Below are 13,928 nucleotides of genomic sequence, written 5' to 3'. Positions count from 1 at the left end.
TTCAAAAATTTCTGAAAGGTTGTTTATGGATTGTTGTAATTTAGCTTCTCTTAGTTTCCTCTTCAGAGTCCTTTCAGGTTCTGGATCAGCTTCAACAAGAGTGTCTTTTTCCTTGTTCCTGCTCATATGAAAGAGAGGAAAACAAGAAAAGAAGAGAAATCCTCTATGTCACAGTATAGAGATTCCTTTATGTTAGTAAAAGAAGAAGAGAATAGAAGAAGGAAGAGTGAAGAATCCAAACACAGGGGGAGGAGTGATTTCGGATTTTTTGGATGAAGAGAGATGAAGAGAAGTGTTAGTAAATAAATAATTAAATAGAATAAGAAAAGAGAGGGAGAATTTGAAAATTAATTTTTGAAAAGGAGTTAGTAATTTTCGAAAATTAAAGATAAGATATAATTAAAATTAAAATTTAAAACAAAAAAGAATTTTTGGAAAAGAGAGAGGTATTTTCGAAAATTAGAGAGGGAAAAGTAGTTAGGTGGTTTTGAAAAAGATAAGAAACAAACAAAAAGTCAAATAGTTAGTTGAAAAAGATATTAAAAACAAATTTGAAAAGATAAGAAGATAAGAAGTTAGATAAGATATTTTGAAATCAAATTTTTGAAAAAGATAAAATTTTGAAAAAGATATGATAAAAAGACAAGATAAGAAAATAAGATAGAAAAGATATGTTTGAAAAAGATTTAATTTTTTTAAAATTAAAATTAATTACTTTACTAACAGGAAACTACAAGATAAGATTCTAGAATTTAAAGATTGAACCTTTCTTAACAAAAAAGTAACAAACTTCAAATTTTAGAATCAATCACATTAATTGTTAGCATAATTTTCGAAAATTAGATATAAAGATAAGAAAAAGATTTTGAAAACATTTTGAAAAAGATTTTTGAAATTTTCGAAAATAATAAAAAAATGGAAAGGATATGATTTTTGAAAAAGATTTTGAAAAGATAAGATTTTTAAAATTGAAAATTTGACTTGACTTGTAAGAAACAACTAATTTTAAAATTTTTTGACTAAGTCAACTCAAATTTTCAAAATTTTGAGAGAAAAAAGGAAAATATATTTTTTTGATTTTTGAATTTTTGATGATGAGAGAGAAAAACATAAAAATGACTCACAACATGAAAATTATGAATCAAAACTCATGATGCATGCAAGAACACTATGAATGTCAAGATGAACACCAAGAACACTTTGAAGATCATGATGAACATCAAGAACATATTTTTAAAAAAAAATTTATGCAAAGAAAACATGCAAGACACCAAACTTAGAAATCTTTAATGCATGGACTCTAATAAACAAAAAATGCATATGAAAAACAACAAACAACACAAAACAAGAAAACATCAAGATCAAACAAGAGGACTTGTCAAGAACAACTTGAAGATCATGAAGAACACGATGAATGCATGAATTTTTCGAAAATTGCAAGGAAAAATTTTAAAAGCATGCAATTGACACTAAACTTAAAAATTGACTCAAAACTCAAACAAGAAACACAAAATATTTTTTATTTTTATGATTTTATGAATTTTTTTTGTATTTTTATTATTTTTTTTGAAAATCATTATTAGAAAAACGAAAAATAAAAAAAATTTTGAAAAATTTTTTGAAAACTTTTTGAAAAGAAAATTACCTAATCTGAGCAACAAGATGAACCGTCAGTTGTCCATACTCGAACAATCCCCGGCAATGGCGCCAAAAACTTGGTGGACGAAATTGTGATTCATCAATGTTGTATTCTTTGTTGTTGTATGGAATAATTATAATGGCTCTTTGCTATGTGTGGACACAACTCCGTTCAACTTAACCAGCAAGTGTACTGGGTCATCCAAGTAATACCTTACGTGAGTAAGGGTCGATCCCACAGAGATTGTTGGTATAAAGCAAGCTATAGTCATCTTGTAAATCCCAATCAGGCAAATTGAAATGTAGTTGGATTAGATATTTAAAAGATAAATAAAATAAAGGGATAGAAATACTTATGTAAATTAATAGTGGGAATTTCAGATAAGCGTATGGAGATACTGTGCCCTTTCTTTTTCTACTTTCCTACTTCTTCCTTCAATCCTTCTTACTCCTTTCCATGGCAAGCTGTATGTAGGGCATCACTGTTGTCAATGGCTACATCCCATCCTCTCAGTGAAAATGGTCCAAATGCTCTGTCACAGCACGGCTAATCATCTGTCGGTTCTCAATTAGGTTGGAATAGAATCCCTTGATTCTTTTGCGTCTGTCACTAACGCCTAGCCTTCAGGAGTTTGAAGCTCGTCACAGTCATTCAATCCCGGAATACCATAGACAAGGTTAGACTTTCTGGATTCCCATGAATGCCGCCATCAATTCTAGCTTATACCACGAAGATTCTGATTAAGGAATCCAAGAGATATGCGCCCGGCCTAAGGTAGAATGGAAGTGGTTGTCAGTCACGCGCGTTCATAGGTGAGAATGATGATGAGTGTCACGGATCATAACATTCATCAAGTTGAAGTGCAACAAATATCTTAGAATAGGAATAAAGAGAATTGAATAGAAAATAGTAGTAATTGCATTAAAACTTGAGGTACAGCAGAGCTCCACACCCTTAATCTATGGTGTGTAGAAACTCCACCGTTGAAAATACATAAGTGAAAGGTTCAGGCATGGCCGAATGGCCAGCCCCCCAAAACATGATCAATGGCCTCCTAAGATGAAGAATAAAACAAAACTGAGACCAAAGATGTAACGTGGTCAAAAGACGACTAATACACTAGTAAAAAGTTCTATTTATACTATACTAGCTACTAGGGTTTACGGAGGTAAGTAATTGATGCATAAATCCACTTCCGGGGCCCACTTGGTGTGTGTTTGGGCTGAGCTTGATCTATCCACGAGCTGAGGCTTCTTTTGGAGTTGAACGCCAAGTTGTAACGTGTTTTGGGCGTTCAACTCCGGGTCGTGACGTTTTTCTGGCGTTTTACTCTAGACAGCAGCATGGAACTGGCGTTGAGCGCCAGTTTATGTCGTCAATTCCCGAATAAAGTATGGACTATTATATATTGCTGGAAAGCTCTGGATGTCTACCTTCCAACGCCGTTAAGAGCACGCCATTTGGAGTTCTGTAGCTCCAGAAAATCCATTTCGAGTGCAGGGAGGTTAGATTCCAACAGCATCAGCAGTCCTTTGTCAGCCTCCTATCAGAGTTTTGCTCAAGTCCCTCAATTTCAGCCAGAAATTACCTGAAATCACAGAAAAACACACAAACTCATAGTAAAGTCCAGAAATATGAGTTTAACATAAAAAATAATGAAAACATCCCTAAAAGTAGCTTGAACTTACTAAAAACTATCTAAAAACAATGCCAAAAAGCGTATAAATTATCCGCTCATCAGTCACCCTCTCCCAGAAATGCATACTTCGGGGATGGGGGTAGTGGTTTGAGCTCAGGTTTGGGAGGCTTATCCTCTTCCTGAGGAATTTTCAAAAATTCTTTTGTTTCCTCTGGTTCTTCCTGATCAGGCTGAACATCCTTGAAGATGTCCTCTAGCTCTGATTCTAGACTTTCAGTCATATTGATCTCTTCCACCAAAGAGTCAATAATGTCAGCGCTCATGCAGTCATTTAGTGTGTCTGGATGCTGCATAGCTTTTACAGCATTCAACTTGAACTCATCCTCATGGACTCTCAGGGTTACTTCCCCTTTTTGTACATCAATAAGAGTTCGTCCAGTTGCTAGGAAAGGTCTTCCTAGAATGAGAGTTGCACTCTTGTGCTCCTCCATTTCTAGCACTACAAAGTCAGTTGGAAAGGCGAATGGTCCAACCTTGACAATCATGTCCTCAATTATTCCTGATGGATATTTAATGGAGCCATCAGCAAGTTGGAGACATATCCGGGTTGGTTTGACTTCTTCAGTCAACCCAAGCTTTCTGATAGTGGATGCAGGTATTAGATTGATACTTGCTCCAAGGTCACACAGGGCTGTCTTGGTGCAAGCACCTTCTAATGTGCATGGTATCATAAAGCTTCCTGGGATCTTGAAGCTTTTCTGGTAAGCTTTTCAGAATGACTGCACTACATTCATTCTTCAGTGAGAAACACTTTTTCAGTTTCTCTCCAATCCTTCTTATGACTTAAGATCTTTTTCATGAACTTAGCATAAGAAGGTATTTGCTCAAGTGCCTCTGCAAATGGAATCTTTATTTCAAGAGTCCTTAGGTAGTCTGCAAAGCGGGCAAATTGCTTATCCTGTTCCGCTTGGCGGAACTTCTGAGGATAAGGCATCTTGGCTTTATATTCTTCAACCTTAGTTGCTGCAGGTTTATTCCTTATAGAAGTGGTTGGAGAAGCCTTTTTAGAGGGGTTACTATCAGCACTCTCAGGTGTCTGATTCTTCATTGGCGTTTGAACGCCAGGATTGGGTGAGGAATGGGCGTTTAACGCCAATTTTTCCCCCTTTTCTGGCGTTTGAACGCCAGGAGTATTCCTCTCTGGGCTCTTACTGTCCTCAGAGGGATTTTGGGCAGTGGTTTGATTATCCTCTGTCAACTGTTCCTTTCTTGGCTTTTTGCTACTTTGAGCAGTGTTATTCAATGCCTTCCCACTCCTCAGTTGAACTGCTTGGCATTCTTCTATTATCTGTTTAGATAACTACTGTTTTGTCTGATTCAACTGTGATTCTATGTTCTTGTTGGCAATTTTAGTTTCTTGGAGCATCTCTTTAAATTCTGCCAACTGTTTTATCATCAGGAGTAATTACTGATTAAGCTCAACAATCTGTTCTTGAGGATTAGGATCAATAGCTTCTTCTTTTGTAGAGGGCTTACTGCTAGAGTACAAATGTTGATTTCTAGCAACAGTATCTATGAGTTCTTGAGCCTCTTCAATCGTCTTCCTCATATGTATAGATCCACCAGCTGATTGGTCTAGAGACATCTGAGCTTTTTCTGTAAGCCCATAGTAGAAGATGTCTAACTGTACCCACTCTGAAAACATTTCAGAGGGGCATTTTCTTAGCATACCTCTATACCTCTCCCAGGCATTATAAAGGGATTCATTATCCTCTTGTTTAAAGCCTTGGATGTCCAGCCTTAGCTGTGTCATCCTTTTTGGAGGGTAAAATTGATTCAGAAATTTGTCTGATAACTGTCTCCATGTTTTTATGCTTGCTGTGGGTTGGTTATTCAACCACATCTTAGCTTGATCTTTTATAGCAAATGGAAACAGTAATAATCTGTAGACATCCTGATCTACCTCTTTATCACGTACTGTGTCAGCAATTTGTAAGAACTGTGCCAGAAACTCAGTAGGTTCTTCCTGTGGAAGACCAGAATACTGGCAATTTTGCTGCACCATGATAATGAGTTGAGGATTTAGCTCAAAGTTGCTTGCTTTAATGGGAGGTATACAGATGCTACTCCCATATGCAGCTGTAATGGGGTTAGCATATGACCCCAGAGTCCTTTTGGACTGCTCAATTCCACTTAGGTCCATGATGGAGAAAGGGAATATGATATGGATTCACAAGTAAAGTAAATATTTTTTTTTTAAAGTTGACCGAAACAAAATAAAATAAAACAAATGGAAAATAAAATAAATTTTTGAAAACTAAAAGAAAATAATATCAAAGCAAATTGAAAACTACATCAATTAGTTAATTAAAATGATTTTGGAGTTAGCAATTGAAAAGATATGATTGAAAATTATTTTGAAAAAGATTTGATTTTTGAAATGAGGAAAGAGAAAAACACAAAATGACACCAAACTTAAAATTTTTAGAAAATCAAACACAAATTTTCGAAAATTTGAAGGAAAACACAAAGAAGACACCAAACTTAAAATATGAAACTAAACTCAAATAAAAGACTCTAAACCAACAAAAATAAAACAGTCCTAATCTAAGCAACAAGATAAACCGTCAGTTATCCAAACTCGAACAATCCCCGGCAACAGCGCCAAAAACTTGGTGCACGAAATTGCAATCACACTTTTGCAATTCCGCACAACTAACCAGCAAGTGCACTGGGTCGTCCAAGTAATACCTTACGTGAGTAAGAGTCGATCCCACGGAGATTGTCGGCTTGAAGCAAGCTATGGTTATCTTGTAACTCTTAGTCAGGATATCAATAATTATCAGGTTTGATTGTGAAAGGTAAAAGAACATGAAATAAGTACTTGTTTTGCAGTAATGGAGAATAGGTTGAGGTTTTGGAGATGCTCTATCTTCTGAATCTCTGCTTTTCTACTGTCTTCTTCTTCATGCACGTAAGGCTCCTTCCATGGCAAGCTGTATGTAGGGTTTCACCGTTGTCAATGGCTACCTCCCATCCTCTCAGTGAAAATGTTCGACGCGCTCTGTCACAGCACGGCTAATCATCTGTCGGTCTTCAATCAGGTTGGAATAGAATCCAGTGATTCTTTTGCGTCTGTTACTAACGCCCAGCCTTTAGGAGTTTGAAGCTCATCACAGTCATTCAATCCTTGAATCTTACTCAGAATACCACAGACAAGGTTTAGACCTTCCGGATTCTCTTGAATGCCGCCATCAGTTCTAGCTTATACCACGAAGATTCTGATTAAAGAATCCAAGAGATATCTACTTAATCTAAGGTAGAACGGAGGTGGTTGTCAGGCACACGTTCATAGGTGAGAATGATGATGAGTGTCACAGATCATCACATTCATCAAGTTTAGGAACAAGTGATATCTTAGAATAGAAGCAAGCGTGATTGAATGAAAAACAGTAGTAATTGCATTAATCCATCAAGACACAGCAGAGCTCCTCACCCCCAACCATGGGGTTTAGAGACTCATGCCGTAGAAGATACAATAAGAAACGTGTAATGTGTCATGAGGTAGAGATACAATATCAAAAGGTCCTATTAATAGTGAACTAGTAACCTAGGGTATACAGAAATGAGTAAATGACGTAAAAATCCAATTCCGGGGTCCACTTGGTGTGTGCTTGGGCTGAGCATTGAAGCTTTCATATGTAGAGACTTTTTCTGGAGTTAACGCCAGCTTTTATGCCAGTTTGGGCGTTTAACTCCAATTTTTGTGCCAGTTCCGGCGTTTAACGCTGGGATTTCTGAAGCTGATTTGCAACGCCGGTTTGGGCCATCAAATCTCGGGCAAAGTATGGACTATTATACATTGCTGGAAAGCCCAGGATGTCTACTTTCCAACGTAATTAAGAGCGCTCTAATTGAGCTTTTGTAGCTCCAGAAAATCCACTTCGAGTGCAGGGAGGTCAGAATCCAACAGCATCTGCAGTCCTTTTCAGCCTCTGAATCAGATTTTTGCTCAGGTCCCTCAATTTCAGCCAGAAAATACCTGAAATCACAGAAAAATACACAAACTCATAGTAAAGCCCAGAAAAGTGAATTTTAACTAAAAACTAATAAAAATATAATAAAAACTAACTAAAATATACTAAAAACATACTAAAAATAATGCCAAAAAGCGTATAAATTATCCGCTCATTAGCCTCCCAACACCAAATTTTAGAGTTTGAATGTGGGGGCTTCTCAACACCAAACTTAGAGTTTGGTTGTGGCCTCCCAACACCAAACTTAGAGTTTGATTGTGGGGGATTTGTTTGACTCTGTATTGAGAGAAGCTTTTCATGCTTCCTCTCATTACCAAATAACTTGGCATTTAGCTTCATGATGGCTCCTAGATATTGAGCAACTTGCTCTTCAGTCACATCTTCATCCTCTTCAGAGGAAGAATAGTCTTCAGAGCTCATGAATGACAGAAGGAGGTTTAATGGAATTTCTATGGTCTCTATATGAGCCTCAGATTCCTTTAGGTCCTCAATAGGGAACTCCTTCTTGCTTAAGAGACGTCCCATGAGGTCTTCCTCATTGGGATTCATGTCCTCTCCTTCCTCTCTAGGTTCGGCCATATTGATTATATCAATGGCCTTGCACTCTCTTTTTGGATTTTCTTCAGTATTGCTTAGGAGAGTACTAGGAGGAGTTTCAATGATTTTCTTACTCAGCTGGCCCACTTGTGCCTCCAGATTTCTGATGGAGGACCTTGTTTCACTCATGAAACTTAAAGTGGCCTTAGACAGATCAGAGACTAAATTTGCTAAGTTAGAGGTATTCTGCTCATAATTCTCTGTCTGTTGCTGAGAAGATGATGGATAAGGCTTGATATTGCTGAGCCTATTTCTTCCACCATTATTAAAGCCTTGTTGAGGCTTTTGTTGATCCTTCCATGAGAAATTCGGATGATTTCTCCATGATGAATTATAGGTGTTTCCATAAGGTTCACCCATGTAATTTACCTCTGCTATTGCAGGGTTCTCAGGATCATAAGCTTCTTCTTCAGAAGATGCCTCTTTAGTACTGTTGGAGGCATTTTGCCATCCATTCAGACTTTGAGAAATCATGTTGACTTGCTGAGTCAACACTTTGTTCTAAGCCAATATGGCATTCAGAGCATCAATTTCAAGAACTCCCTTCCTTTGAGGCGTCCCATTATTCACGGAATTCCTCTTAGAAGTGTACATGAACTGGTTATTTGTAACCATGTCAATAGGTTCTTAAGCTTCTGCAGGCGTTTTCTTTAGGTGAATGGATCCACCTGTAGAATGGTCCAATGACATCTTAGAGAACTCAGATAGACCATAATAGAATATATCTATCATGGTCCATTCTGAAAACATGTCAGAAGGACATCTCTTGGTCATCTGTTTGTATCTTTCCCAAGCTTCATAGAGGGATTCACCATCTTTTTGTTTGAAGGTCTGAACATCCACTTTAAGCTTGCTCAGCTTTTGAGGAGGAAAGAACTTGGCCAAGAAGGCCGTGACCAGCTTATCCCAGGAGTCCAGGCTATCTTTAGGTTGAAAATCCAACTATGTTCTAGCTCTGTCTCTTATAGCAAAAGGGAAAAGCATGAGCCTGTAGACTTCAGGATCTACTCCATTAGTCTTAACAGTCTCACAGATCTGCAAAAACTCAGTTAAAAACTGGCAGGGATCTTCTGATGGAAGTCTATGAAACTTGCAGTTCTGTTGCATTAGAGCAACTAGTTGAGGTTTCAGCTCAAAATTGTTTGCTCCAATGGCAGGAATTGAGATGCTTCTTCCATCAAACTTGGAAGTAGGTGTAGTATAATCACCAAGCATCCTTCTTGCATTATTGTTGTTGGGTTCGGCTACCATCTCCCTTTTTTGTTCGAAAATTTCAGCAAGGTTGTCTCTGGGTTGTTGTAATTTAGCTTCTCTTAGTTTCCTCTTCAGAGTCCTTTCAGGTTCTGGATCAGCTTCAACAAGAATGCCCTTTTCCTTGTTCCTGCTCATATAAAAGAGAAGAGAATAGAAAAAGAAGAGAAGAGGAATCCTTTATGTCACAGTAAAGAGGTTCCTTATTGTCAGTAGAAGAAGAAAGGGAATAAAGAAAGGAGAATCCAAACAGAAGGGTAAGGATAGAGGTAGTGATTTGAGATGAAGAGAAGTGTTAGTGAATAAATAAATAAATAGAGGAAGATGAGTGGGAGAGAATTCAAAAATTAATTTTGAAAAAGAGTTAGTAATTTTCGAAAATTAAAGGAAGAATTAAAATTTGAAACAATTAATTAATTTAAGAATAATTTTGAAAAAGGGGGAGATATTTTCGAAAATTAGAGAGGGAGAAATAGTTAGGTGGTTTTGAAAAAGATAAGAAATAAACAAAAAGTCAGACTGTTAGTTGAAAAAGATTTGAAAATCAAATTTGAAAAGATAAGAAGATAAGAAGAAAACATAAGATATTTTGAAATCAAAAATTTTTTTTTTGAAAAAGATAAAATTTTGAAAAAGATATAAAAGATATGATAAAAAGATATGATAAAAAGATATGGTTGAAAAAGATTTAATTTTTAAAATTAAAATTAATTACTTAACTAACAAGAAACTAAAAGATATGATTCTAGAATTTAAAGATTGAGCCTTTCTTAACAAGAAATTAACAAACTTCAAATTTTTGAATCAATCACGTTAATTGTTAGTGTAATTTTGAAAATTATGAAATAATATTAAGAAAAATATTTTTGAAAAATATTTTTAAAATTTTCGAAAATAAATAAAAAAAATGAAAAAGATTTGATTTTTGAAAAAGTTTTTGCAAAGATAAGATTTTTAAAATTGAAATTTTGACTTGACTAACAAGAAAACAACTTATTTTAAATATTTTTGACCAAGTCAACCCAAAATTTCGAATTTTTGAGAGAATTAAGGAAAAGATAATTTTTTTATTTTTGAATTTTTAATGATAAGAAAGAAAAACACAAAAATGACCCAAAACATGAAAATTTTGGATCAAAACACATGATGCATGCAAGAACACTATGAATGTCAAGATGAACACCAAGAACACTTTGAAGATCATGATGAACATCAAGAACATATTTTTGAAAAATTTTTGATGCAAAGAAAACATGCAAGACACCAAACTTAGAAATCTTTAATGCTTGGACTCTAACAAACAAAAAATGCATATGATAAACAACAAAAAATACAAAACAAGAAAACATCAAGATCAAACAAGAACAGACTTACCAAGAACAACTTGAAGATCATGAAGAACACTATGAATGCATGAATCATGTGTTTTGATTCATAATTTTCATGTTGTGAGTCATTTTTGTTATTTTTCTCTCTCATCATTAAAAATTTAAAAATAAAAAAATATATTTTCCTTATTTCTCTCCTAATTTTCGAAAATTTAAGTTGACTTAGTCAAAAATTTTTAAAATTAGTTGTTTCTTGTAAGTCAAGTCAAATTTTCAATTTTAAAAATCTTATCTTTTCAAAACTTTTTCAAAAATCAAATCTTTTTCATTTTTTTTACTTTTTTTTCGAAATTTTTTTAAATTGAATTTTAAAAATCTTTTTCTTATCTTTATTTCAAAAAAAAAATTGAAGCTTTACTAACAATTAATGTGATTGATTAAAAAATTTGAAGTTTGTTACTTTCTTGTTAAGAAAGGTTTAATCTTTAAATTCTAGAATCCTATCTTTTAATTTCTTGTTAGTTAAGTAATTAATTTTAATTTTAAAAATTATATCTTTTTCAACCATATCTTTTTAATCATATCTTTTTATCATATCTTTTTCAAAATTTTGATTTCAAAATATCTTATCTAACTTCTTATCTTTTTAACTTTTCAGATTTGATTTTAATATCTTTTTCAACTAACTATTTGACTTTTTGTTTGTTTCTTATCTTTTTCAAAACCACCTAACTACTCTTCCCTCTCTAATTTTCGAAAATATCTCACCCCTTTTTCAAAATTATTTTTAATTAACTAATTGTTTCAAATTTTAATTTTAATTTTATTTCACTATTAATTTTCGAAAATCATTAACTCCTTTTCAAAAATTATTTTCGAAATTACTAACCCATTTTTCAAAATTATTTTCAAATTTCTCTCCCCCTCATCCCCTTCTATTTATTTTAGTTATCTACTAACACTTCTCTTCATCTTAAATTTTGAACCCCCTCTTCTCCTTTGTGTTCGAATTTTTCTCTTCTCCTTCTTCATTCTTATTCTTCTTCTCTTCTACTCACACAAAGGAACCTCTATATCTGGACAAAGAGGATCTCTATTATTATTTTTTGTTCTCTTATTTTTCATATGAGCAGGAGCAAGGACAAGAATATTCTTGTTGAGGCAGATCCTGAACCTGAAAGGACTTTGAAGAGGAAACTAAGCGAAGCTAAATTACAACAATCCAGAGACAACCTTACAGAAATTTTCGAAAAGGAAGAGGAGATGGCAGCCGAAAGTAATAATGCAAGGAAGATGCTTGGTGATTATACTAAACCCACGTCCAAGTTTGATGGAAGAAGAATCTCAATTCCTGCCATTGGATCAAACAATTTTGAGCTGAAACCTCAACTAGTTGCTCTGATGCAACAGAACTGCAAGTTTCATGGACTTCCATCAGAAGATCCCTACCATTTTTTAACTGAGTTCTTGCAGATCTGTGAGACTGTTAAGACTAATGGAGTAGATCTTGAAGTCTACAGGCTCATACTTTTCCCTTTTGCTGTAAGAGACAGAGCTAGAACATGGTTGGACTCACAACCTAAAGATAGCCTGGACTCTTGGGATAAGCTGGTCATGGCCTTCTTGGGTAAATTCTTTCCTCCTCAAAAGCTGAGCAAGCTTAGAGTGGATGTTCAAACCTTCAAGCAAAAAGATGGTGAATCCCTCTATGAAGCTTGGGAAAGATACAAGCAGATGACCAAAAAGTGTCCTTCTGACATGTTTTCAGAATGGACCATAATAGATATATTCTATTATGGTCTATCTGAGTTCTCTAAGATGTCACTGGACCATTCTGCAGGTGGATCCATTCACCTAAAGAAAATGCCTGCAGAAGCTCAGGAACTTATTGAAATGGTTGCAAATAACCAATTCATGTACACTTCTGAGAGGAATTTCGTGAATAATGGGACGCCTCAGAGGAAGGGAGTTCTTGAAATTGATGCTCTGAATGCCATATTGGCTCAGAACAAGATGTTGACTCAGCAAGTCAACATGATTTATCAAAGTCTAAATGGATGGCAAAATGCATCCAACAGCACTAAAGAGGCACCTTCTGAAGAAGAAGCTTATGATCCTGAAAACCCTGCAATGGCAGAGGTAAATTACATGGGGGACGCCTTTGGCAACACCTATAACCCCTCATGGAGAAACCATCCAAATTTCTCATGGAAGGATCAACAAAAGCCTCAACAAGGCTTTAATAATGGTGGAAGAAACAGGTTTAGCAATAGCAAGCCTTTTCCATCATCTTCTCAGCAACAGACAGAGAATTCTGAGCAAAGCCCCTCTAACTTAGCAAACATAGTCTCTGATCTGTCTAAGGCCACTTTAAGTTTCATGAGCGAAACAAGGTTCTCCATTAGAAGTTTGGAGGCACAAGTGGGCCAGCTGAGTAAGAATGTCACTGAAACTCCTCCTAGTACTCTCCCAAGCAATATTGAAGAGAATCTAAAAAGAGAGTGCAAGGCCATTGACATAGTCAACATGGCTGAACCTAGAGAGGAAGGAGAGGACGTGAATCCCAATGAGGAAGACCTCATGGGACGTCTCTCAAGCAAGAAGGAGTTCTCTATTGAGGACCTAGAGGAATGTGAGGCTCATATAGAGACCATAGAAATTCCCATTAAACCTTCTTCTGCCATTCATGAGCTCTGAAGAGTATTCTTCCTCTGAAGAGGATGAAGATGTAACTGGAAAGCAAGTTGCTCAATATCTAGGAGCCATCATGAAGCTAAATGCCAAGTTATTTGGTAATGAGAGGAAGCATGAACAGCTTCTCTCAATGCATAGTCAAACAGAGCCCCAACAGTCAAACTCTAAGTTTGGTGTTGGGAGGCCACAACTAAACCCTAAGTTTGGTGTTGAACCCCCACATTCAAACTCTAAGTTTGGTGTTGGGAGGTGATGGAGTGCAGAAGCTGGTGAATTAAAAATTTATTTAAATGGTTACGTTGCAAGTATAGTTCTTAACTCACCGAAAATCTGCCTATCAATTTAGAAATATGTCACAGAAAGTTTAAATTAAAATTACAGGGAGTTTTAAGTCCCAGGTCGTCTCCCAACGAGTTGCAGAAACGTGTGCTGTTTTATTAATCAGATATTCCAAGAAGTTGAGCTAAGTAAATTGGAATTTAAATTGAGGAATTTTAAATAATATAAATAAAAGCCTTGAGTGGGAATTGATTGGTTAGAATCTCTATCCTTGATGGTGTGATTGTAAGATTAATTTATAATTAATAGTTGTTCTGTTTGGTTATCCCTTACTAGGTAAGGGAAAGTCAAACAAGTGGGAATGCCAGATCTGTTCACAAGTTGCAACCCACTTAGTTCAAAGGGATTGGCGTCGGTGACAGGATAGCAATCCAACATTTAACCCAATTACAAATTTTTCCTTC

The 13,928-nt window shown here is 35.5% G+C and overlaps 1 non-coding gene across 1 annotated transcript; it reads right to left on the bottom strand.

Annotated features, from left to right (window-relative positions):
- Nucleotides 1-12,147: 12,147 nt before the first annotated feature.
- On the bottom strand, nucleotides 12,148-12,251 carry LOC130971793 (small nucleolar RNA R71). Its single transcript, XR_009083002.1, has one exon. It is a non-coding gene; the product is annotated as a small nucleolar RNA R71 (small nucleolar RNA).
- Between the last annotated feature and the right edge of the window lie 1,677 nt (nucleotides 12,252-13,928).

Source organism: Arachis stenosperma, chromosome 3 (genome assembly GCF_014773155.1).
Source record: "Arachis stenosperma cultivar V10309 chromosome 3, arast.V10309.gnm1.PFL2, whole genome shotgun sequence".
NCBI lineage: Eukaryota > Viridiplantae > Streptophyta > Magnoliopsida > Fabales > Fabaceae > Arachis > Arachis stenosperma.
This window is presented reverse-complemented; position numbering and strand designations above follow the sequence as displayed.